Source organism: Bubalus kerabau, chromosome 3 (genome assembly GCF_029407905.1).
Source record: "Bubalus kerabau isolate K-KA32 ecotype Philippines breed swamp buffalo chromosome 3, PCC_UOA_SB_1v2, whole genome shotgun sequence".
NCBI lineage: Eukaryota > Metazoa > Chordata > Mammalia > Artiodactyla > Bovidae > Bubalus > Bubalus kerabau.
In genome coordinates this window covers 133,568,426-133,596,024 of record NC_073626.1, presented here as the reverse complement: position 1 = coordinate 133,596,024, position 27,599 = coordinate 133,568,426, and the positions used below count along the sequence as shown (strand labels likewise).

The window sequence follows — 27,599 nt, the reverse complement described above, 5'->3', positions numbered from 1 at the left end:
GTCCGACTCTTTGTGACCCCATGGCATCTTTAATGCATCGTAATTACTCAAGTTTATTCCTTTCTGTTGTTGAGTAGTATTCCAGCCGTATGGACATATTGTAACAAGTTTATCTATGATAATTTTTAATAATTTCCCATACTCTAGAATATTCAGGAAGTACAAAAGCAAATTATGTTCTTAAACTTGCGATATTCTGATCCTTAATTTCTATTTCTCTTAATACTTCATGCCCTGTTTCCCTGAAATATTAAGTAGATGTCTAAACTGAAAAAGAATAAGATAGGGAGTTAAGAAAGGAGAGAGCACAGGATGGATAAGAGTTTGTCTCCCAGATGTGATATCTCTCTGGTCTTTCAAAACCATAAGTTAATTTTGAAATTTTACCCTCACAAGCATGCACATAAAATCTGTATTTTTGAATTCTATGCATAAAATTCTGCATTTGAAATATTATGTTTATAATTAACTTAATCCAATATGGTGCTACAAACTATGAAAACTCACTCTAATCCAGTGCTTCAGTTGTATCTGTTGAAATACATACATCTTTTCCTTGGTAATATAGTTGTAAGTGGCCAATAACTGTTCCCACTTTAAAATGGTATTTCCTCTCCCTGCCCATCCCAAGTCCTTTTTTCTAGAGACTTCTTTAGGCTCCCAGGGAAAGTAAGGACTCCTTTTACCATTCCTGGTTTAGCACTTTTCATATACTTTCCTCCCATCAACTATCACAGAGACAGGCACATAGTTAGTGTTGGAATACTTGTTGAATACATGCCTGAACAGGACCTTTTTATCTAGCCCTGGCAAATAGTTGTGTAGACTGAGGAATGGGAGGGCCTGTCCATGCCAGGAGAGGCATGAAGCACTGTCTCTCTGGGGAGACTGAAGCTATTGCGTGGTTGGCATTTGCTGCAGGGGCCTTGTAGATGGTGCTGTTAGTTGGATCTTTGGTGGAAGATGACAGCTCAGATTAGAAACCAGAGGTTTGCTAATTGTGATCTTTCTTTGTGAATAGGGCCCCCCTGGGAAATATAACAGCTCATCAAAGACCGTTTAGAATAGCTTGGGTGTTGACACACCCTCAAAGTCAGTGATGAATAAACCAAGTACCTTGCCATTGTGCAAAGTCAGAATATTAGTTTCTAGGGAGTCAATCAAGAGACCCTTGTGAGACTTTAAATCTTAGAAAATTGACCATGTTGAGTGAGAAAGTGAAAAATGGCAAACTTGTTGCCAACATCAATAGGTTTCCTTAGACCATGTTTCTGGGTCTACACTTAGCCCTTTGGCCGTCAATGGTTGTTCTGTGTGTGCTGAGCCTCCGTCGACCGCACTTGCTCCCACTCCAAAAAAGAAAGCCAGAATCGAACTCTAAATGAAAACATAAACACATAACACCATTGGGGTTGTTTTGAGGGATGGAGTAGGACATGGGAAATAACAGGACTGAGAAATAAAATGTTCTCAAGAACATTTTAAAACCGCTGGCATAAGATAAATTCAATGCAACGTAAAACTTAAGAATGGCCAACCTGTGTAACCTTCTCCCTTCACCATGATAGAAAGACTTCTGGAGGAACGGGAAAATTTGGTCTGGATTTCAGGTCAGCTTCTAACGAGGTCAGTGACCAGGGAAGCCACTTTACTTTGAGGACTCTCATTTCCCCCTTCTGTGAACTAGTGATTCATGGCATTGATCTTAATCAGACTACTTAGAAGAGAACTAAATGAGATCAAAGGGAGGACAGACAAACTGAACGCAAGACTTAGCACATAGTATTCAACAGGTTTTTGTTGTATGACTGCCCCCCCAAAAGCCTCCTCCTCTTAGCTGCACAAATGGAGAACGTCATTCAGGCTTTGCTCCTTCTCTTTAAAAATATTTCTTCATATTTTATACATTTCCTGAAAAGCCGAATTTTTATCAGAACTTCTTTTCTGCCTCTCTTCTGTATCTGTAAAATGAGTATAAATCCACCTGCCTCCCGAAGTGTGTGTGAGAACCACAGGTAATCAGGGAAAGTGCTTACTGCATATACCCAGCATACCACCACTCAACAAGTACCTAAAAGCACTGCTTTTTCTCAGGAGCAGAAACACACTGCTCATTGCCAATACTAGTCAGTATGTGAACCATTCAGAAAGGTGGAGAGTGTCTTTGACAAATAGGAAAGTAAATAAAGCTAATATTTTGTAATTTTCCATTAGAAACCAAGAGGTTTCTGTTTTTGCCAAATGGAAAAAGATTTGTCACATGCAGTCTTATTTTTCACGTAGTTTAGTAGACATGGAAAATTCAATTTTAAAAGCTATTTTGTTAGTGAATCTCTATCAAATTTTTAAGGGTATGTACCCAGGGTTTTAGAATTTTAGGGGAGTTTCCATTAGTGAACAGCAGTTGCTTTGGCTGTGACCTTTTGGCTGGTTTAAACCTATTGGATCCAACCACAGAATCATGGTCCCAAGACACAAACTTGTTTTCTCATTTTAGCCTGTTCATCACCCCTGTTTTGCTGATGCTGACCAAAAGGTTTCCTTTTCTAAGTAAGAAAAATTCATCTGCTTAGCCTTGTCTAACTTGCACGCACAAACTGAAGTGAAATAAACCTTATTTTCATGTCCCTTTCTTCTTTCCCCACCGCCTCCTCTTCATTTCATATTTGACTGATTTATCCTGAACACACCAAAATCAGTTTCTGATTCTGTTTCTCAAAGCATCACTGCATGTAAGTGAAAAAGTATCTGTTTCCAAAAGAACAGATATTCATGTAGAATAGCACTGCAGCTATCATTACATTTACAGATAAATAAGTTCCCTTTTTTCTGTTACATCTCCATAAATTAAATGATAGATAATCTCTTTATTTCATCTTTTGTATGCTTCATAAATTATATAATTTAGAGATCATAGAAACTACCTCTATGTTTTCAGAGGTCATAGAAACTACCTCTTTTTGTAAAATGTGGGCATCGATCAAGTAAGAAACATTCTATAGAAATTGGGACGCCTCAGCATATAGAAAATGTGGGACTTCCCCACATCATAAATACTTGAGAAAAAGCTAGAGCTATCATTGAGATTCTCTTTCTGTGACCAGATGGTAGAACAGCAGGAAGGGTGGATAATAATTCAGATTGAGACAATGAAAATCAGAATTATATTTTGAATATTTCTACTTAACCTGGGTAAGTGGCTAAGCCATACTCAGTGACCTTCAAATATATATATCAAAACTAAACTAAGAAGTGAAGACAATTTAAAAATAACAGCATAATCTTTAAGTGTACATGCATTCATGAATCAGACTACTTGGATGGACTCCTGGTTCTGATTTACAAGCTGTGTAACCTTTGACAAATTACTCAATCCCTCTGCACTTCACTATCCTTATATCTGCATTTCTGCCCTATCAAATGGGGAAAGTAGTAGTGCTATGCCCCTTATCATAGGGCTGTTGTGGGCTAGAGGATGTAATTCATGTAAAGAGCTTAGCACAGTGCCTGGCACTCAAAAATCCCTCAATATATGTTGTTTTATAAATATTGCCATATCTAGAACTGAGTGTAAATGACACGGTAGACTAGTAACAGGCAGGATAATTACAAAGAGAAAATAAGGATGATTTGGGGGAATTTCAGCTCATAAACATGCTTGCAGCACATATTGAGGTCATCACAGATTTGACATTTGGGATGAAAAAATGACTACAGGCTTCCAGGGTGGTGCCTAGTGGTAAAGAACCTCCCTGCCAATGCAGGAGACATAAGAGATGTGTGTTCGAGCCTTTCGTCAAGAAGATCCCCTGGAGGAGGGCATGGTAACCCACTTTAGTGTTCTTGCCTGGAGAATCCCATGGACAGAGGAGCCTGGTGGGCTATAGTCCATAGGGTGGCAAAGAGTCTGACATGACTGAAGCAACTTAGCATGCACGCATTACACTACAGATCTTACAGAACAAGAAAGTTGATCTCTGAAACTTTTCAAAATAGGTCTATGTATATACATTTAAAAAATATTTAAATATGCATTTATTTGACTGTATCAGGTCTTAGTTTCAGCACTCGGGATTTTCACTGCATCACCTGGAATCTCTAGTTGTAGCGTGTGGACTTCAGTAGTTGGGGCTCATGGGCTTAGTTGCTCCGAGGCATGTGGGATTTCAATTCCTCATCCAGGGATTGAACCCTCATCTCCTGCACTGCAAGGCAAATTTTTACCCACTGGACCACCAGGGAAGTCCCTCTGAAACTTTTGAACACTTTTTGTCTTACTGACCTCCCTGAACACTGCATTAAAAAAAAATACCAAAAAAAGAACCCGCCTCCCCAAAACCCTATGTTCTGTGCAGTCACAAGTTTCTGCTGATGGTGTTAAATGTATAGAAGCACTTGAATTCAGCAGATATGCTGATCAGCAGATCACTGTCAAATCCAATATCACTTGACTGACACTATAGGTGTATCACAAGCACTAAACATGGCACCTCTTCAGACAGCAACATCCTGTACAGTTTGCTTTACAATATCTTCCTCACCTAGAGGATTCCAGGAATGCTCTCTCACAAAAATGAGGTTTCTCCATATACTGTGGGCTTCCCAGGTGGCCCTAGTGATAAAGAACCTGCCTGCCAATGCAGGAGAGAAGTAAGAGATGCAGGTTTGATCCCTGGGGTGGGAAGATCCCCTGGAGGAGGACATGGCAACTCACTGCAGTATTCTTGCCTGGAGGATCCCATGGACAGAGGAGCCTGGTGGGCTAGCGTCCATGGGGTCACACAGAGATGGACATGACTGAAGTGACTTAGCACAGATACACACCATCTACTGTAATATTCCTAATGGGATCTGGCCTAATTCTAATGCTGGGCATAGGCATGCTGTCACACGAATGCAGTCTTGCTCTGCTCCTGAAGGATGTATGTTTGCTTTTCCTAAAATGATTTGTTGACTCATACACATTTTTTTTCCAGAAAGCTCCTTAAATTTGGAACATTTTAATTTTTTTTCTATGCAGTCACTAAACCATAAAATTTAAACAGAATTAGGCATGTGTTTTGATTTGTCTCCTGCTCTGCCAAGTTGGAAAAGTTCCCAGTACTGAGTGATTTATTTGCCAGCAAAGCCACAAAAGCACAAATGAGACCCTAAGGGTTACAAATGCTTTTGTAATATCTGTGTTCTAATGGAAGGCTAATTATTTTTGGCTTGAGACCTGTTTATAACAAAACAAAAATTAGGAGAGCTGGAATTCTAACATCATTTAATCTAACTCTTAATGTTACTGATGAGGTCATAATGACCTGATCAAAATTCCTCAGTAACAGAAAAGCTTATGGGGGATCTTTCTCCTGCAGAGCTCACAGCAAATCCCAGTGATGCACCTGTAGTCTTAGACTATCATAAGCCTCTCTGCTGACACCAGCACTGTCCCCCTCCAGAAGCTAGGAGTTAGCTATTTTCCGTTCATATTATTAACAAGGATGCCTGTGTGTGCGCGCACGCACGCTCAGGTGCTCAATCGTGTACGACTCTTCTGCAATCCCACGGACTGTAGCTTGCCAGGCTTCTCTGTCCATCAGATTCTCCATGTAAGAATGCTGGCATGGGTTGCCATTTCCTACTCCAGGGGATCTTCCCAACATGGGGATTAAACCTGAGTCTCCTGCATTGGCAGGTGGATTCTTTCACCACTGAGCCACCTGGGAAGCCTGATTAGCAAGGATAGTGAATACTACCATTTAGAAATCAGGAACAACCTGAATATTTATAACAGGAAACTAGTACCATAACGTGGCCTTGCCAAATAACTCAGTAACACACATTTATTTAACATCATGTTTTTGAAGACTGTTTAATGACAATGAAAAATAATTGGGACATATGTACCCATGAACTCATGACTTTGGCTTGGCTAGGACAGTGTAAAGACTGTGGCTTTCATTTTGAAATGAGAAACTGTTGGAAGGTTTTGGTTGTGGAGTGGTATGATACCGCTTAGTTTTTAACAAGATTGCACTGTTTAGCCATACTGAACAAGGCTGGTTGTGGTAGAGGTGATGAGGTTTGGATTCTAGCTAGTTATCCATCACAGTGTTAGGTTTTGAAAACTATTTTCCCACAGTCTATCATTTATTATATGGGGATTTAAATATGTATTTAATATACTTTATCAATAGAATTTATGAGGAACTGAAAAAACATTGGGTGATAGGTCTTCTCCATGAGAATAACACCAGGTCTGATTTTTCCTTTCCTTCTCAAACACCTGCTTCTATACCAACCATTACTCTTTCTCTATGGAGCCAGGTAAGATTCCTTTGGGACTTCTTTGTCCAGTCACCAGAAGAACCAAGTTGAGGTCCAGGAAGCATCAGGCATCAGTTAGGGCCCATCCTTAATAAAATCTTCACTGATCAGCAGCAAAATAAGAAAATTTACAAAGTCAAATATATTCCTTTTAAGGGATTTAAAAAAAAATTCTGTAACATTTTGTATCCTGGGATAGAATGTTCTGTTTTCTTGAAATGATGATGTGTATGGCAATATTTGTGAAGCTTTCCTTATATACTTATTTAAGCAGAATAAAAAGTTTTCAACTTTATATTAGTCACCGAAAGTTCTACTGTTTCTGGTCCATAATGCTCATGTCTGAAAAGCACAGCATTAGTCTGTATGGCAAAATCTTTCCACATATGCCTATTGTGAATGCCTCTTTTTTTTTTTTTTTGTAACTGAATGAGAAATGACCACTAAGATTTTGTATTCACAATCTACTTTTATCCTTTCCCAGAAAATAAATGTTAGTTGGAACTGAACATGGGAAAAGCAAAATTCATTGGTTTAATTCCTTCATCATTAAAGTTTTGTTCAGTTAGAATAGAGTAGTTTTTACTTTGGTTATATAAGTAATACATATTACTTATATGTATTATAGGAAGTTTGAAAAATATGGCAGAGAATAAACTATCCATAATGCTATCATGCAGATTTCAACCATGGCTGATACTTTAGTATATTTCTTCTTATCTTTTGAAATGTATTAGAGATGGATGCATGTATTTTTTTCACAAAATGGAGATTACATGGTTGTTTCTTTAGTATATTACATCAAAAAGCTATTATAGAGGCTCTGCTACTTAGAAAACTTAGCAACCCATTACTCATACTCTCAAATCTAGTTTGCTCATCAGAAATGTGCAAATGTAAATTACATATATTTGAAAGACTGGGGTGATGAAAAACATGCATGGGAAAAACTACAGATTCCCAATGTCTGAGAAAATTCCTTCAAGTTAAAATAGAGCTTAATTGACCTTAAAGACATATTACTATATCATGAGACTAATAAGGTCAAATAGTGACAAGCAATTTTAAAAAATCAAATTATGCTTCAGCTTGGCATAGAAGCAACCCTATAAGCAAGAGAAACAGGGCTTTCTATTTTTGCTCTTAGGAACTCTGACAAGAGATTTAAATTTCAGCACATCCCTAAAGACTTTTCTTTCCAGTTTACCATAGTGCCTGGAAATCATGCCTTTGACTTTGGTAATGAAGACTTCAAGTTTACAATTGCATATAAAAATCTCTCCAAGCTTCTAGATAAAATACATTAGAGGAGAAAAGGACAAAAACATACAACATTAAAACCTAAAATGACTGGACAGTTAAATACAAAAATATGAGTGAAATCTTTACAGTATCAGACACATAAATAAAACTAAATTAGGAAAATCAACCCCACATTCATCTATCAAAACATTGCCTAAAGATACATGCTTGAGTCTTATGAAAAAATCCTTGTAACAAGAGACTGGCAAGCTCAAAAGGATGTATTAAAAAAAACACATACTTCTGAAAATGATCTACTTCACAACATGAAGTTTTTCAGGAAACCATGTGTATAAAATAAGAACAGAAATATAAAAGAGATAAATAGGTTTAAATAAAAATTTCAAACAGATAATATGAAAAGAGGGAGATATAGGAAGGGTTTCTAAGGAGGGAAAAAGAGAAACAGTAGAACGAAAAACACATTGGACGTAAGAAAGGACAGAATTGATAGTATGGAGAATAAATAAGTAATGTGGGATGTGAGCTTCCCACGTGGTTTTTCTGGAACTCTCTTGCTTTTTTGATGATCCAGTGAATGTTGGCAATTTGATCTCTGGTTCCTCTGCCTTTTCTAAAACCAGCTTGAACAACTGGAAGTTCATGGTTCACGTATTGCTGAAGCCTGGCTTGGACAATTTTGAGCATTACTTTACTAGCGTGTGAGATGAGTGCAATTGTGTGGTAGTTCGAGCATTCTTTGGCATTGCCTTTCTTTGGGATTGGAATGAAAACTGACCTTTTCCAGTCCTGTGGCCACTGCTGAGTTTTCCAAATTTGCTGGCATATTGAGTGCAGCACTTTCACAGCATCATCTTTCAGGATTTGAAATAGCTCAACTGGAATTCCATCACCTCCACTAGCTTTGTTCGTAGTGATGCTTTCTAAGGCCCACTTGACTTCACATTCCAGGATGTCTGGCTCTAGGTGAGTGATCACACCATCGTTATTATCTGAGTCATTAAGATCTTTTTTGTACAGTTCTGTGTATTCTTGCCACCTCTTCTTAATATCTTCTGCTTCTGTTAGGTCCATACCATTTCTGTCCTTTATTGAGCCCATCTTTGCATGAAATGTTCCCTTAGTATCTCTAATTTTCTTGAAGAGATCTCTAGTCTTTCCCATTCTATTGTTTTCCTCTTTTTTTTTTTTTTTTTTTTTGCATTGATCACTGAGGAAGGCTTTCTTATCTCTCCTTGCTATTATTTGGAACTCTGCATTCAAGTGGGTATATCTTTCCTTTTCTCCTTTGCTTTTTGCTTCTCTTCTTTTCTCAGCTATTTGTAAGGCCTCCTCAGACAGCCATTTTGCTTTTTTACATTTCTTTTTCTTGGGGATGGTCTTCCTCCTTGTCTCCAGTACAATGTCATGAACCTTCGTCCATTGTTCATCAGGCACTCTGTCTATCAGATCTAGTCCCTTAAATCTATTTCTCACTTCCACTGTATAATCATAAGGGATTTGATTTAGGTCATATCTGAATAGTCTAGTGGTTTTCCCCAGTTTTTCAATTTAAGTCTGAATTTGGAAATAAGGAGTTCATGATCTGAGCCACAGTAAGCTCCTGGTCTTGTTTTTGCTGACTGTATAGAGCTTCTCCATCTTTGGCTGCAAAGAGTATAATCAGTCTAATTTCAGTGTTGACCATTTGGTGATGTCCACGTGTAGAGTCTCTTGTGTTGTTGGAAGAGGGTGTTTGCTATGACCAATGCGTTCTCTTGACAAAACTCTATTAGCCTTTGCCCTGCTTCATTCTGTACTCCAAGGCCAAATTTGCCTTTTACTCCGGGTGTTTCTTGACTTCCTGCTTTTGCATTCCAGTCCCCTATAATGAAAAGGACATCTTTTTTGGCTGTTAGTTCTAAAAAGTCTTGTACGTCTTCATAAAACCGTTCAACTTCAGCTTCTTCAGTGTTACTAGTTGGCGCATAGACTTGGATTACCATGATATTGAATGGTTTTCCTTGGAAACAAACAGAGATCATTCTGTCATTTTTGAGATTGCTTCCAAGTACTGCATTTCAGACTCTTTTGTTGGCTATGATGGCTACTCCATTTCTTCTGAGGGACTCCTGCCCACAGTAGTAGATATAATGGTCATCTGAGTTAAATTCACCCATTCCAGTCCATTTTAGTTCACTGTTTCCTAGAATGTCAACGTTCACTCTTGCCATCTCCTGTTTGACCACTTCCAATTTGCCTTGATTCATGGACCTAACATTCCAGTTTCCTATGCAATATTGCTCTTTACAGCATCAGACCTTGCTTCCATCAACAGTCACATCCACAACTGGGTGTTGTTTTTGCTTTGGCTCCATCCCTTCATTCTTTCTGGAGCTATTTCTCCACTGATCTCTGGTAGCATATTGGGCACCTACCGACCTGGGTAGTTCCTCTTTCAGTATCCTATCTTTTAGCCTTTTCATGCTGTTCATTGGGGTTCTCAAGGCAAGAATACTGAAGTGGCTTGCCATTCCCTTCTCCAGTGGACCACATTCTGTCATACCTCTCCACCATGACCCGTCCATCTTGGGTGACCCTACACGGCATGGCTTAGTTTCATTGAGTTAGACAAGGCTGTGGTCCATGTGATCAAATTGGCTAGTTTTCTGTGATTGTGGTTTCAGTCTGTCTGCCCTCTGATGCCCTTTCTCGGTGCCTACCATCTTACTGGGGTTTCTCTTACCTTGGATGTGGAGTATCTCTTCACGGCTCCTCCAGCACCCCCAGAATAGTTTCTTGGGATGATAAAGAAATCATTTAGATATGAAAAGTATGCTAAATTCCTTATTTTGACATGGGAATTTCAAAATAATGAAAATTAACTTCTACTTCAGATACCTAAAATGAAGTTTCAATGGTAGTATCATACAGTCAAGGCATCTTGTGACTGGTGCAAGTGAAAATGGCGGAATTATAGATGGTGCAAACTGGGAGTTGTACATAGTGTACAGCCTCTTCTATCAATGCATCAGTGCATAGAGGAGTATGGGGTGGGTGTGAGGTAATCTACCTGGAGACTGTGGTGAAAACTAGGTTGTGAACTACTGGGCACAAAAAAAACTTTTGATAAATTCAATGATAATTGCTATAAGCATATAAAACAGTATTTATACCTTCCCACATAGTGGAGAAGGGGACAGAAAAGAAGTATGGGCTATCTGTAACAAAAGACAGGCAAAGGAAATAGAAAAGTAGGTGACAGAATACAACTGAACACATAAATATGGCAGTAAATGCAAGTGGATTGAACTCTTCTTAAAAGTAAGAAAATTCTCATTTAGAAACAGAAGTTTCAGATTTCAAAACAGAAAATTCAGTGACATGCTATTTACCAACAACCCCTAAAATGAGGTATATGTGTGTGCTCAGTCACCAAGTCATGTCCAACTCTTTGCCACCCCATGAACTGTAGCCTGCCAGGCTCCTCTGTCCATAGGATTTTCCAGGCAAGAATACTGGAGTGGGTTACCATTCCTTCCTTCAGGGGCTCTTACTAACCCAGAGATCAACCCTGGGTCTCCTGCATCTCCTGCATTAGTAGATGCTTTACCACTGAATCACCTGGGAAAGCCCAAAATGAGGTATAAGGAGAATTAAAAGGTTGGGTAAAAATAATGCAGACAAAAATAGAGTATGGTCACTATATATTGTTATAATAAAAATAATAAAATAGAAATGAGCTGACACTTCCTTAGTACTCCGAATGTATAACATTTAATCCTCTTGGTGGTTCTGAGGTGGTTAGACAATGTCAAATTCCAGTTCAAAAGCAATAATCAGGACAAATATTTTATCAGAGACAATTTCAAATGGAAATGTAACATTCACAGATCAATATGCACCAAATAGTATTGAATCAAAATATAAAGTAAAAATTATAAATACAAGAAATGAGAGACATTAAAGTGGAACACTTAAATAAACTTCTCTTAGTTTCTGACATATCAAGTAGAAAAACCATAAATGAACAAGATCTAAATACTGTAATTTAACAACATTGGTTTAATCAATATATCACAGCATTTTAATGGTGACAAATTATAAATAATCTACATGTCAACAGTGGAGAGTTTATTCAATAGATTAGAGCTAAAATAGCCATTCATCAGCTATTAAAAATAATATTGTAGATGTTTTAATGACATTGTAATTTAATTATCAATTAAATGGAAAAGCAGATATATAATAATATATAAAGTATGTCTAAATTTTGTTTTCTTAAATGTCTGCACATGGAAAATATAAACTAAATGGCACATTAAATGTTAATATCAGTTATCTCCAGATCTTGTGATTATGGGTGTCTTTTATTAGTATTAATATTTTTGCACTTAAAAATTCCTCTTCAAAGGATATTTTTGCTTCTGCAATCTGAGCAAAACATAATTGACCTTTGTTTAATGATTGACTCTGGTATTCTGAACATCCCACTTGATTCTCACAACTTAAGAGGGCAGGGTACAGATTTTAAAGGGGAGAAAAATCAAAGTTCAAAAATGTAAAGTGGTTTTTTTTAATGTCACAGTTAATGGCAGGGCTGGGTAAAACCCTGATTCTGACCTCAAATGCTGAGGACTTTCCAGTGTCTTCTGCGTAAACCATGTCTCCACAATGGCCTGGCTTCAGCACCTCAGGTGATTCACGCCCTCAGGTAGTAAACTGTATAAACCTGTACAGCTTACTAGGAGTTTTCATCCAAGATGATGGGAAAAAGAGGCAACTACATTGATTATTAGCACTGCATGAGCAAGGAGTGTAGGAATGAGACAAATACATTTTGATGGATGCTGATGGTACAAGTAGTCCCGGAAGCCAGAGCCAGTCAGTTTAAAAGGCCTTGAAGGACAAGTTCCACCGGGTTAGTATCTTTACTAATGTGGCCTTGAAAGAAAGTGACCCTTTAAATATAAACATGTTATTGTGACTTGCATTTTAAGCCTCAAGACCACTTTGAAGTGTCACTCTGGGTATCTGTAAACCAACATTAGGATTCCCAGTTTTAGAACCTGCTCTGAGACCTATCCTCATGGTCACAGTTGAGTAATAAGTCACTTGGGCATCACTTTCCATTATTCATGAGCTATTAGCAACCCTTCAGTTTCCATTTCTCTCAGTAGCTGAACAGTATTAGTGCCTCCAGTACAATTCAAATAGATTCCGGATTTTTGTTCAATGGAAAATGTTTAATGGTCACTTTGAGGGTTGCTTCATAAGTGTCAACAGTCTTCAGAGAATGGTTTTCTTTCTTCCGATTGGAATGGTTTTCCACTTCTAGATGTAAGAGGTCTAATTTTCTAATTTTTGCACAATATGTAAATTAATTTAAAAGTCTTTTACTAAATGGACATTTTTGATATCATGGAAATAACTTTCTAATTTTTCCCTAATTGCTTAAATAACATGTCTTTGTGAAAATTCAGACAATAATGAAAAATCTAAGAAGAAACTAAAAATTCCCTAAAATTCCACCAAAATAAAATTACTACCACTATCATTTTTGTCACTATCTTTTCATGTTTTTACTGCACATTCACATATAGTCTACCATAAATTAGATATAATATATGCTGCTTTTTTATTACAGATGTCTCTTTTTCCTCACCCCCATCCACATCATCACCCCCCAAAGACATCAGTGTTAACATCAATGGGCGCTCTTCCATACCTATATCTCATTTCTAAGTAAACTAAGAACATATGTAATTTATCCCCATGAACATTATATGTTCTCTGAAATTTTGTAAATGAGAACACAGGATCTTGTCATGAAAAAAAAAATGAAGTTGTGTTAATCACTTCTCTACTTTCTAAACTTTACATCACAGAAATCTCTAGATCTTATGGTCGCAAATGGTACATGGAGTGGATGTGCTGTACTTTATCGAGCCATTCCCATGAGTGGAGCAGGCACTTTACCTCCAGCTTTTCTCTACCATAGTGTAACAAACAACCCAGTGCGTGTGTCCCTATGGGCTAATGCCCTTATTTTTATGGGATAGATTCCTAGAAATGGACCTTCTAGTCCAAGGTGTAGTTGAATTTTAATAGGCATTGTCAAGATTGCTTTCTAAGTAGGTTGTAAAGTTCACATTTCCATCAGCAAAGTCTATGAAGACCCTCTTTCCCATGTCTCAATTAATAGTAGGTATTTTCATTTCTTTTCATCTTGTGTACCTGATTGTTAGGAAATAATATCTCTTTTTACTTTGTTTGCTTTTCTCTGACTACATGTGAAGCTGGTCGTCCTTTTTCATATTTATTTGTTACTTAGATGTGCTCTTTTGTCAATTTTCCATTCACTTTCTTCTATTGGGCTCTCCCTTATCAATTTCAAATGATTATATATTAAAAACACTAAGAATATTTTTCATGTTAAATAACAGTTACTAATAATTACCTCAATCTACCATATGTCTTTTGGCTTTATGACATCTTTTTCTGTACAAGAAAAAATCTTTAAATGTAGTGAAAAAGTCATCTTTTTGTATAGTTTCAGGGGGTCTAGCCTTGGTTAAAACTCTCCCAATTCTTAAATTATACATGTTTTCCTGACTTATTCTACTTTAAAAAAAATTATCTTTAATCTACATAGAATTCTTTATATAAAGATCCAACTTGTCTTCTAGATTAATAGACAATTATAGCAGCAAGACTTTTTAAATAATCATTTTTCCCCACTGAATTGAAATGTTTTTTGTATGTTCATTTTTATGTAATAATTCTCTACCACTCTCTTGTTATGCTCTGCTAGTCTAGATATATGTCAAAATTAATTATTATAAAGTATGTTATATAGTGTATTTATACCTTATAAATATACTACATTTCATAGTATATTTCAGCATCCTGTATGGCCAGTCCTTCTCCCCCCAGCTTGGTGACAATTACTTGGTGGTTAATCAGTTGAAAACACACACTCTGGAGTCAGATTGAAATTTGGCTTCAAGCTACTTCGTCTCTCTCTCTCATCGTGCCTATCTGTAAAATCAGGATGATAGTATTGATCACAAACAGTTGTGAAGATTAAGTGAAATAAAACATAGAACACTTAGAAAATTCCCTAATATATTTTAAGCACTGAAAACTTAAGTAGCTTTTGTAATTTTCTTAACCGTTGTGCAACATTTCTTTCATATGAATTGTATTACCTCTTTCTTTCAATCCAAACTCTCCAAAATCAACTCTTGGAAGTCTAACTGCAATTACATTAAAAATGTGTATTCATTTTGGGATGATTAACATTTTTAGGATAAAGTCCCACATCCTAAAATTCTGTTACGTTTATTTTATGTTGTTTTTAATTTTTGCCTTTTCAGATCTTTACAGTCTTCAGTATGACCCTAGTTTAATTGATGTAAAATGTGTACCTTTCTTTTTACATTTATTCTTAAGTTTTAAAAATATTTTCTTACTATTTTGGATGCAACATTATTTCCATTTTCAGTTTGAGATGATTATTACCAGTGTATAAAAAAGTGTCATCTTGTTTATCATTCTAGAATTTTTTATTAGTCTCTCATTTTTTCTAGATAAAGACATATCAACAAGAGAGATGTGTGTATACCTTCTTTATCAGTATTAACATTTAGTATTTCATTTTCTTGTCTTTATATTCTCATCTAAATATTCTTTGATTATAAGGATGATGTATTCTTGCTATCATGAGAGCAAAGGTGAGAGGGTGACTAAAGGATTCTACTAGACGTAAGCAAAGGACATCAATTCTTTTACTATAAGTAAAGGATGTGTCTTACCATACAGAGAGCAGGAGACTCTCAGAGCATCATCCCTAATATTCAAGTCTCCCCAAGGCAGCCTCTACCAGTGATAGTGGTCAACCAGGATGAAGATCCCACCAGGGCTTTTTGAAGCAAAGTCACCATCTCCAGGAGTATTTCATACCTTGCTAATCTCTTCCAACTAATCTAAAAACTCTAGTATTATATATTCCTGGCTAATAGGGTTAGGGAGAAGGCAATGGCACCCCACTCCAGTACTCTTGCCTGGAAAATCCCATGGGTGGAGGAGCCTGGTAGGCTGCAGTCCATGGGGTCGCAAAGAGTCGGACACGACTGAGCAACTTGACTTTCACTTTTCACTTTCATGAACTGGAGAAGGAAATGGCAGCCCACTCCAGCGTTCTTGCCTGGACAATCCCAGGGATGGGGGAGCCTGATAGGCTACCGTCTATGGGGTTGCACAGAGTCGTACACGACTGAAGCGACTTAGCAGCAGCAGCAGCAATAGGGTTAGGTGACTAATAAAAACTCCAGAAGAATTTAAAGACAATCTCTTTACCAACACTGAGATCAAATACTATGCTTTTTCTATTTTTTCTCAGTTAAGAGGAAATTACTGTAATTTACTCATCTTCTCATTTGATCATTCAGCAAGCATTTACAAGGTTCCTGTAAGGTGACTGCTACTACAAGATTTGTCTTGAAGAAAGCTGATTCTTGCTTTTGGAAGATGCCAGTATAGATTGGAAATAAGACATAGGAACAAATAATGGAAATGTTACAAGTTTATAATACAAATTGGTATTGAGAAGCATGCAGAATCTGGAATTTTACCCTTTTCTTTAACAAATGAGCTTATTGTTTCCTGTGCCAGTTAAAGACTTGAGACTTCCGGATAATAAAGATATTATTATTCACGGCAAAAGTAGTAATCAGAGCTTCAGGCTCATTTGCTTTAGTTTCCTTTGTCCTCTGGGTCCTACAACGGTGACACAGGTACTACAGGGCGCCCACCATGATTGTCAGCACACTCAATGGGTTGTGTCACAAGAGAGGAACATTGAACTTGAGGAATTCACTGCTTTTGCAGCTACAGGAGGCCAGCCTGCTCTAGACGGAGACATTACCACATCACTTAAGGCTGTCTCAGAGAAGGCACTGACATCCCACTCCAGTACTCTTGCCTGGAAAATCCCATGGACAGAGGAGCCTGGTAGGCTGTAGTCCATGGGGTTGCAAAGAGTCGAACACGACTGAGCAACTTCACTTTCACTTTTCACTTTCATGCATTGGAGAAGGAAATGGCAACCCACTCCAGTGTTCTTGCCTGGAGAATCCCAGGGATGGAGGAGCCTGGTGGGCTGCCATCTATGGGGTCGCGCAGAGTCAGACACAACTGAAGTGACTTAGCAGTAGCAGCAGTAAGGCTGCCTGCTGCAAATACAAACCCCCAAAATGAGACGAGTGATGAGTGGTCAGGGATTTGTATTCTTGGCACACCAGCAAGATCACACAGGAGCACTCAGGGTCTGTGGCAGATTGTCTGTATGAATAGCAAGTACAATAACCAGAGGATATTAAGACTGAAGTCATTTCAGGAAATGTGATTCAATAATTTTACAATCAAACACATAGTAATTTTCTCTTGGTTGGTTTAACCACTGCAACTATCTTGAGGTTCCATAAAGAATGGTTAATCCTTGAACGGATTTATCATGGGCAATATTATAAAGATAATTTCCAGGAAGAGTAAAATTGAATGCAGCTGTGACTGAAGAGGTCCAGTTAAATAAGAAATGCATTTTGAAAAAGACAATAGTGATTTGGAAAGGTGATGGTTTATAGAATGAGATACACCTATTTTTTGAAGCACTCCTTCACCTTAACTTTAGTGTTCAGTGCCGTTCACAAATGATGTGACCTCTGGGCTTCCTAAAAGGTATCTTGCAGACTATTGTCAGCTTTTATAATGCACCCTACATATAATAGATATTCAGTAAACGGCAAGTTCTAGTATTGTTATGTTCAAACATATAAATGATAAGTAGAGTTTGTTAGCATCTATCTTGTTTTCTTCCTGTCACTTTGAATTAAGCAATTAATTTATCTCTTAATTACAAGACTGAGTTCCCCAAGAGCATTGAAATTTAGTCACTATAATGATCTAACTAGACTCTGACTCTCCTTTTTTCTCTTTTCACCTGAATGACACATTTTCAAAACCAACATTCATCTTTTACAAAAACTTCTGCATAAATCAAGCCAAGAGAAAGATCTGGTATGGAGCATATATGAGTGATTTATCACTACTTGTTTTGTTTTAATCATAAAAGTAACACACGCTTAAGTATCTTTAGAATTCCAACAATACCAAAGAATCGAGATAAAATGAAAGTATCCAGCTCACCCACCCCCCGCCCCACCCATCTCATTTCCCCAAGGATGATCATTAATGAGAGCTTGTCATGTTCCTTCTCAGGTCTTTCTATTTGTTTAGAAAATATAGTATTGATTAATTTCTTCCAAATATTTTATGAATTATGCTCAGGTGGGAGCACTGTATTATTATTTCTTATTGCTAGCTTGTATGCATTGGTTTTTTTAAATTTAAAGTAGCTATGTATTTTTGCACATGTGCAAGTTAATCCTAAAGAAAAGCTGGGAAAGTCCCTGCTGTTTAATGTTTTGAAAGTCCCCAGTACATAGTCTATCTTTTTCTGGAGTTTCTTTTACATTCATGTAAATATATTTCCCAGAAAACAAATTGGTCTTTATTGGCTTTTTAGTCAGTTTTCTTCCTTTTTGTGAAACTAATAGGAAGATTTTTATGTTGTTTTCATTGATTTACCGTTTATGATCTTTAAACTCTTCTAACACCCCCATGAGACAACATAAAAAAACCCTCTTCTCTTTTTAGAGCACTTTATAAGTTACATGCTTACAAGTTTCCCAGGTGGAACTAGTGGTAAAGAACCTGCTTGCCAATGCAGGAGACAAGAAAAGTGGGTTTGATCCATGGGTTGGGAAGATCCCCTGGAGGAGGTACATGGCAACCTACTCCAGTATTCTTGCTTGGAGAATCCCATGGACAGAGGAACCTGGAAGGCTATAGTCCGTGGGGTCGCAAGGAGTCTGAAGCAACTGAACGTGCACAAGTTACAAAGCTCTTTCTCAGTTGTCTGGCATGCCTCTCGCAATGACTCTCTAATACCAGTATTGTTATCTCAGCTGACTAAGGAGCAAATGGTAAAGTGTCTGTCTGCAATGCGGGAGACCCAGGTTCCATCCCTGGGTCAGGAAGGTCCCCTGGAGAAGGAAATGGCAACCCACTCCAGTACTCTTGCCTGGAAAATTCCATGGATGGAGGAGACTGGTAGGCTACAGTCCATGGGGTCGCAAAGAGTTGGACACAACTGAGTGACTTCACTTTCACTTTCAAGGAGCAATTAGAGTAATGAAGGTTAAGAAGTGCCTTGCCTAAGGTCACACAGCTAGTGACAACCACAAACTCAGGTTCCCCTGACTTTATATAGAATTCTCCCACCGCTTCATGGAGCAGTTGTCTAGGATAAGCTAAGCCTTCACAGACACAGAACATGGCACCAGAAATAGACTCAGAATTTAAGTTTGATACCTTTAAGAAGTATTTTCTTTAGTTTAAAAAATAAACCAACACAAAAATAAAAAGTAAACCAAAACAAACTATTTACATCTACAGCTAATTTTAAGTTCATTTAAGATGAGAAGGCAATGGCACCCCACTCCAGTACTCTTGCCTGGAAAATCCATGGACGGAGGAGCCTGATAGGCTGCAGTCCATGGGGTTGCTGAGGGTCGGACACGACTGAGTAACTTCACTTTCACTTTTCACTTTCATGCATTGGAGAAGGAAATGGCAACCCACTCCAGTGTTATTGCCTGGAGAATCCCAGGGACGGGGGAGCCTGGTGGGTTGCCGTCTATGGGGTCGCACAGAGTCGGACACGACTGAAGTGACTTAGCAGCAGCAAGATGTATGTATTATTATTAGCATAAATAGAAATGGGGCATTAATAACTTGTATGCATGGAGAATCTATACCTCATTTCTTTTTTATTAAGAAAATCTTTGTGATGATGAGAAAATTTCAGTTCAATTCAGTTGCTGAGTTGTGTCCGACTCTTTGCAATCCCCTGGACTGCAGCATGCCAGGCTTCCCTGTCCATCCCAGAGCTTGCTCAAACTCATGTCCCTTGAGTCAGTGATACCATCCAGCCATCTCATCCTCTGTTGTCCCCTTCTCCTGCCTTCAATCTTTCCCAGCATCAGGTTCTTTTCCATTGAGTCAGTTCTTCGCATCAGGTGGCCAAAACATTGGAGTTTCAGCTTCAGCATCAGTCCTTCCAGTGAATATTCAGGACTGATTTCCTTTAGGATTGACTGGTTTGATCTCCTTGCAATCCAAGGGACTCTCAAGAGAATTTAAAGCCAGCTAAACAACAGAGGCAGGCAACTATAGTCATTTGAATTTTCTCTTTCTTGGTCAAAGGAAAAGCATAAGGATATGTGAAAACTGTGACTTCTGAATGATGTTTTTTTAAAATAGACTTTTTAATTTTTTTAGAACTGTCTTAAGTTTACAGAAAAATCGAGTGGAAAGTACAGAGTTCCCATATACTACCTTAGCCTCTCTCCCTGCCCCCACCAGAGAGTTTCCCTTGTTGTTAACATCTTGCATTATTAGTGTAGTGTATTGGATGTAACTGATGAACCAATAATACATTATTATTAGATAAAGTTCATAGCTTGCATTACCCTTTGTTCTTTGTGTTACACAGTCCTTTGAATTCTAACATATGCCTCATACCATCTGTCCACCATTACTGTATCATACAGACGAGTTTCACTGCCCTGAAAATCTCCTGTGCTCCCCCTCTATTCATCCTTCTACCCAACCCTGCAAACCTCTGGCAGCCACTGATCTTTTTACTGTCTCCACAGTTTTGACTTACAGTATTCATGTGGTAATATGTTTTCATTTTCCTCCATGTCTTTGTGTAGCTTGACAGCTCATTTCTTTTTATCACTGAATAATATTTCATCATAGAAATGTGGTGGTGGTTTAGTCGCTAAGTCGTTTCTGACTCTTGCAACCCCATGGACTGTAGCCTGTCAGGCTCCTGTTTTTAGCACAGAATTTTTCTAGGCAAGAATACTGGAGTGGGTTGCCATTTCCTTCTCCAGGAGATCTTCCCAACCCATGGATCGAACTTGAGTCTTCTGCATTGCAGGCAGTTTCTTTAACATCTGAGCCACCAGGGAAGCCTTCATGGAAGTACGAACCACAGTTTATCCACTCACCCATTCAAGGACATCTTAGTTGCTTCCAAGTTTTGATAATTATGAATAATGTTTCTGTAAACACTTGCTTATTTTTATGTGAACATAAGCTTTTTTTTTTATAGAGAGAAAAAATTGTATTTTATTAATATACCTTTTTGGATATCAGATTCTAGTGCTGTCATCTTTTTTTTTAAATTTAATTTTATTTTTATTTATTTTTTTAATTTTATTTTTATTTATTTTATTTTATTTTATTTTTAAACTTTACTTAATTGTATTAGTTTTGCCAAATATCAAAATGAATCTGCCACAGGTATACATGTGTTCCCCATCCTGAACCCTCCTCCCTCCTCCCTCCCCATTCCATCCCTCTGGGTCGTCCCAGTGCACTAGCCCCAAGCATCCAGTATCGTGCATCGAACCTGGACTGGCAACTAGTTTCATACATGATATTTTACATGTTTCAATGCCATTCTCCCAAATCTTCCCACCCTCTCCCTCTCCCACAGAGTCCATTATACAGAGTGAACTAAGCCAGAAAGAAAAACACCAATACAGTATACTAACGCATATATATGGAATTTAGAAAGATGGTAACAATAACCCTGTGTACGAGACAGCAAAAGAGACACTGATGTATAGAACATAAGCTTTTAATGCATTTGGGTAAATTCTTAGGAGCATGATTGCTGGGTTGTATGCTAAAGGTGTTTTTAGCTCTGTAAGGAACTGCCAAAGCGTCTTCCACATTTGATAGTTCTGTTGCACCGTATCCTCACCAGCATTTGGTGTGGTCAGTGTCAACCTAACAGTTGTGGAGTGGTACTTCATTATTGTTCTAATTATCATGAGAGAGAATTGCTTTTTAAATCTATTAGACTGGCCAGTCTAAATCAGCCTTAAGACAACTGGATTAGCTCTTCTTCTATTTAGTTTTTTTTTTTTTTCCACCTTAGACATATCCTTATAATTCTAGTGAGGAAATCTTAGGAAAAGCCTTTAAGAAAAATGCTCAGAACAAAGGGAAGGAAATAGTAAGAAGCTGAAGCTGAGAGTGTGTTGTCATGGCCAGTGTGTTTGATGCTGGTAAGGAGCAAGGATAAACATGATTTAACAGCAGTATTCAGGATGATAAAAGGGGATAGTGTGAGCTGGCAGCCAGAAGTGTGCAGTAGATTGCAGATTGCCAATAAAAACATGAATGAAAACATTTTACCCAGTAGTTGGAAATAACTGCTTCATATCTCAGAGATACCATAAAAGAAGAAATATCAACATTTGACTGTAGTGTGGTTTCAGGTAGTTTAAAAAAATAAGAAATCGAAAATTTCTCAAATTGAGGTTAGGAGGAGAGCTGGTAGAGCAGAGATAGGGGCTGCCCTGCCCATAGCCCCTTGGACCTTATGGCTTTAGTTCAATCGAGTGGACTTCAAAGTGCCGGCATCTGTGGGTTTTTGCTTTAGGGCTAGTAATGACAAGAGCTGATATAAAAATACTCCAGTTCCCAAAGCCCTGGCATAGATAAATCTGTGCTGTGCTAAGTCACTTCAGTCATGATCGACTCTTTGACACCCTATGGACCATAGCCCATCAGACTCCTTTGTGCATGGGATTCTCTAGAAAAGAACACTGGAGTGGATTGCCATTTCCTTCTCCAAGGGAATCTCTCTGACCCAGGGATTGAACCCACGTCTTTTACATTTGTCTCCTGCATTGGCAAGCAGGTTCTTTACCACTGGCACCACCTGGGAAGCCCAAATAACTCTAAGGCACATGTTCTATCCTATCCTGGGGGCTCCCAGCCCATCTGAGCCAATGGCTGGGTGGCACATGCTTTACTGGATGCCTTCTCTTCTTCATCTCACTGACCCACTCCCATAACTGTGTTTTTGGGGATGAATTTTCAGTTATACTTCTTGCACTGGCATCTTTGTCTCAGGGTCAGCTTCTAGAGAAACCCAGGCTCAGACAGTTGTTGGTTACACATTTATTCAGAATCCTCCAGCCCCTTTAGTTACTGTGCCTCCTTCTTTCAAGGCTGTCCTGAAACTTCCCCCTTTATTTGCCCTGGAATCCATTACACTCAGCCTGCAGGCACCAGGTCACTGCAGCCAGAGAGCACATCTGATAAATCCTTCACAGTGCAGAGGGAATTACGTAAACGCAGTGTTAACTCTCCCTTATGTCTTTGCATTTTAAAGGGGATCCTTGGGAAGACTGAAAGTCTAGCGATGAAATCTCAGATTTCATGCCACCCGAATGAAGGAGATTGTTTTGAGCAGCCTTATCACTTCCTTAACCTCTGACTCTGGTACTCTTTGGACTATCTGGGGAAAAAGAGCAGAGAAACTAGCGACAAGTCAAATTTAGAAATTAAATGGAAGGTACTAGAAGAAAAATTTGCAGGAAAGCCAAGGAATTTAGCCAAAAGCAGCAAGAATAATAAAATAGCACATTTGTTGATTCTAATGGAGGAGGAAACGGTAACCCACTACAGTATTTTTGCTGGGAAAAACCCATGGACAGAAGAGCCTGGCAGGCTACAGCCCACAGAGTCACAGAGTTGGACACGACTGAGCGACTGAGCACGTTGATTCTAAGACATTTTTTCCTGCATTTTAACGTCTCTGAAATCAAAATGCATCTTATGATCAATAGCATCTCTAGTTACTACTGTCAGGTAGCAGTCACAATGTTATGGCCATTTCCTGGGAGGTAAAATTAAGTCATAGCTCTTCATGTCACTTTAGTTGAGCTATGTGCACTGTTGATACAAGACATTGAATTTAATTGCTGTTTAAGTGTCATTAATATAATACTGTGATTTAGTATTGAAACAAATAGTTTTCATGTATGCAGAATGTTGTTCAATTGCTCAGTGGTGTCCGACTCTTTGTGACCCCGTGGACTGCAGCATGCCAGGCTTCTCTGTCCTTCACCATCTCCTGGAGTTTGCTCACATGCAGGATGGGACAGGAACAAATCAGCAATGCATAAATTTGATATTTGTTAAGCAAGTTAATTTTCACTAGGTGGATGGTCCTAAATTCCATGTTTTCTTAGAAAGCAACAATAAAGTACTTTACAAGATATAAGAAAGGAAGGAAGATGCCCACTATTAGAAGTTGTATTATATTTTATTTTTGAGACTCATGCAAAAGGATTGCCTATCATAGACAAAGCAACAGTGGCAAGAGAAATCACCAAATGCCTCACAATAGATGAATAAAATATCAGCACAATAGCAGGCTGGAGGAAATGAATCATGCACAGGACTATCATTAAGATGTACAATATACATTTATCAGAAACTTCCTGCTGCCTTTGAACAGAATGCCCTAATTTACAGCATGATACCACTGAGGAAAAATTAAAATACGTGTTTAATTATTATCATTTACACTGCTTTTCATAATCCAAACTCACACTCTTGATCCTTTTAAGGATCCATTTGGGGATCCCTCCTACACTGTTGGTGGGAACGTAAATTGGTGCAATCATTAGGGAGAACAGTATGGACAGTGTAGAGTTTCCTTCAAAAACTAAAAATAGAGTTGCCATATGATCCAGCAATCCCACTTCTAGGCCTATATTATATTTTTGTTTCAAGGCAAAAAGCATTCTTAAAGATAAAGATCAGTTCATAGTAATGAAAGATTTGACTAGTAATATATAACAAGTATGAATGTGTATGAAAGAACCACAAGAAGAAAAATTCACAAACTAGATTTTAACATGCCTTTTTCAATATTTGATAAAATTAATGAGGGAGAGAAAAATCAGCAAGGATACAGAAATTTGAACAAAACAATTTAAGTTAGGTTAATGAACATGTATGAGACATTTGCACCCAACAACTGCAGAGTTCACATTCTTTACAAGCTCACATGAAACATTTACAGAAAGTCCATATGCTGGGCCACAAAACAATTCTCAGTGAATTTTGTGACCGAAGTCATTAAACAACCTATTCTTATCAGACTTTTAAAAATCTATAACAATTAGTTAAAAGGATAATAGAAAATCCCTATGTTTGGAAATTAACTAGTGCTTTTGTAAACAAGTCATAATGTGAAGGTGAAATTCTGATGGAAATTAGATAAAGGAAAAGGGGGAAATGTTATCAATAGTCATATAAGATTTGATTCGTATTTGCAGAAAAATCCAAAAGAATTTACAGATAAATGTTTACACTTGGTAAGAGATATTATAAGTACATTATTAGAATTATTGGAATTTAGCAAAGTTGCTGGATTCAGTCAATACATAAAAGTCAAATATATTTCTACATACTAGTGAAAACACTTAAGAAAGAAAGATACTATCCTTTGATCAAAAATACCAACTACATAGAAATAAACTAAAAAAAAGGTATAAGATCTCTGTGGAAAGATATAATAATCGGCATTAAAGAAGACCTAAATAAATAGATTAGAACACAATTATAAAGATACCAAGTATCTAAAGATTTAGTGCCATTCAGATTCTCAACAGGGTTGTGTGCATGTGTGTTTGTAGCTTGATGAGGTGATTCTAAAATTTATGTGAAAATGCAGAGAAAGCCTATTATACTTGTCATCAAAAAACTTGTTATATAACTGTAGTTGTATAACTGTAATTGTATTAAGATGGTCTGTTGATAAAGCAGATAGAACCATAGGGTGGAATGGAGTCAGAAGCCACTCCATCCATATATGGGCACTTGCTAGGACAGTTCACCCAGCAGTGGTGGTGAAAAACTAAAATGTTCAATAAATATTGCTGGAACTAATATTCGTATAGAAAAAAGCGAAAGGGACCACTCCTATTAATAAGCCCCAAGTGAATTACAATTAGGGAAAAACTCTAAAGGCTTACAATATATATATATATAGGGAAAAGTCTCCATGGCTGTAGATTAGGGAAAGATTAAGTCATAAAAAACTAACTATAAACAGAAGAATTAATAAATTTGACTTCACTAAAATTAAAAACTTCTCTTTATTGACACTAAGAGATAGTGAAAAGACAGCGGGAGATAGAAAGTATTTGCAATACCTACACACAAGAGAAACAGACACACACTAGAAAAAGGGTAATTTCCCTTCCTCCCTCCAACTTGGTGGCTCAGACGCTAGAGAATCACCTGCAATGTGGGAGACCTGGGTTCGATTCCTGGAGGAGGGCATGGTAACCCATTTCAGTATTCTTGCCTTGGAGAATCCCCATGGACAGAGGAGCGTGGTGAGTTACAGTCCATGGGGGTTGTGAACAATTGGACACGACTGAGCAACTAAGCATACAGCACACACACATCAGAGAAACACACACACACACACACACACACACACACACACGAAAAAGGGTAATTTCCCTTCCTTCCTTCCTTCCACCAACATACACTTAGGGGTGGGTTTTCTGTTTTTTTGTTTCTGTTTTTGTTGTTGCTTTCTGGTAGGAGGAGTGTCCATGGTCCATGTACACAGTAACTACTGAAAGGTGAACATAACTACATCTTTTAGTACACACACACACACACACACACAGCTGAATCACTTTGCTGTACACCTGAAACTAACACAGCATTGTAAATCAACAATACTTCAATAAAAAATAAAAATTTTAAATTTTCCTGATCATTTTAAAAAGTGCTAGTTTTGTTTTGAATCTATAGCGATCAATTTTCCATAAGATGTTTTCATCTCATATATTTAAGTGAGATAATGGTTTAGGAAAATACAAAAGGAAAGTGAAAAGATAGCCTGGGTAAAAAATGTGATTCTTTGCTCTTAACAAAGCAGAAAAAAATGAATAATGTAACCTCACAGGGGGGAAACTGAAATGTGAAAGGGAAGATAAAAGAAGTTCAAGTAGGAAAGAAAAAAGAAGAAATGTAGACAAAGAAGCTGAGAAATGTTGAAAGATAGTATCTGAATGATCAACAATGAAGAACTTCTAAAACACTGAGAAAAACAAATAGTGATGGTTCTTAGGATATTAGAGGAACTCCTGATCTTGGATAGAAAAATCTTTCAACTTAACATAAATAACAGAGCCTCCAAACTAGTCCTGGGAGAAACCCTTTATTGTTTTCAGTGGAATATTTTAAAAATAAGGGCAAAATGAGAAAACAAAGCTTTTCTTGGAGAGTTCAATAGAAGATATATGGGGAAAAATAAATTGATGGGAAAATTTTAACAGAAATAAATTCAAACTAAGGAGAATCAGAAATTGTTAGCATGCAGAAATCAGAATTTTTGGTATGGGAACACATGTATACCTGTGGCGGATTCATTTTTATATTTGGCAAAACTAATACAGTTATGTAAAGTTTAAAAATAAAATAAAATTAAAAAAAAAAAAAATAAACAGGATAATTTTAACTTCTTTACCTTAAGAGTTTTTGTCAATTCATTTTTGTTTTTTTCTTTTGGAGTTTTCTGATTTTAAAGGGGGAAAATGTTTTGAAAGCAATAGAATATGAAACCAGATACTTGGTGCTTACCCTAACTTTACCAATAGAAATGCTAATTAGAAAGCATCATCTAATAAAATTGTAGCAATGGTCAAGGCCATAAAAATGTTTACAAACAATAACCTTATTTCTTTCCCAGAAATACCCTTTGATTTACTAGTCTGTATAATCTACTTTTGATTATTAATTTTCCACTTTGTGGTTTGCTATTTTATCTTTTCTACTGTTGATCTTTTGGCCATTTTGTGGATAATTAGCACCTCCTTCAGAGAGGAGGGAGAAGGAAACTAAATAAAAAAAAATGCATTTGTTTACATTTATTGTGCTTCCTGTTAATCCTGCCATGGAGAGGTCTAGTAACAAAGTTTAACGCTATAGAGTAAAATGATGCTGTTCAAATTAGTTCTGTAAACCAAGAAAACACAGACACCTATGGGAGCCTAGCAGGTAAAGGAAATGAGTGCCTG

General features: G+C 37.5%; 1 protein-coding gene across 1 annotated transcript in view; it reads left to right on the top strand.

Moving 5' to 3' along the window:
- STAT4 (signal transducer and activator of transcription 4) overlaps positions 1-27,599 on the top strand; it is a 105,149-nt gene that overhangs the window by 32,983 nt on the left and 44,567 nt on the right. The window lies entirely within an intron of this gene.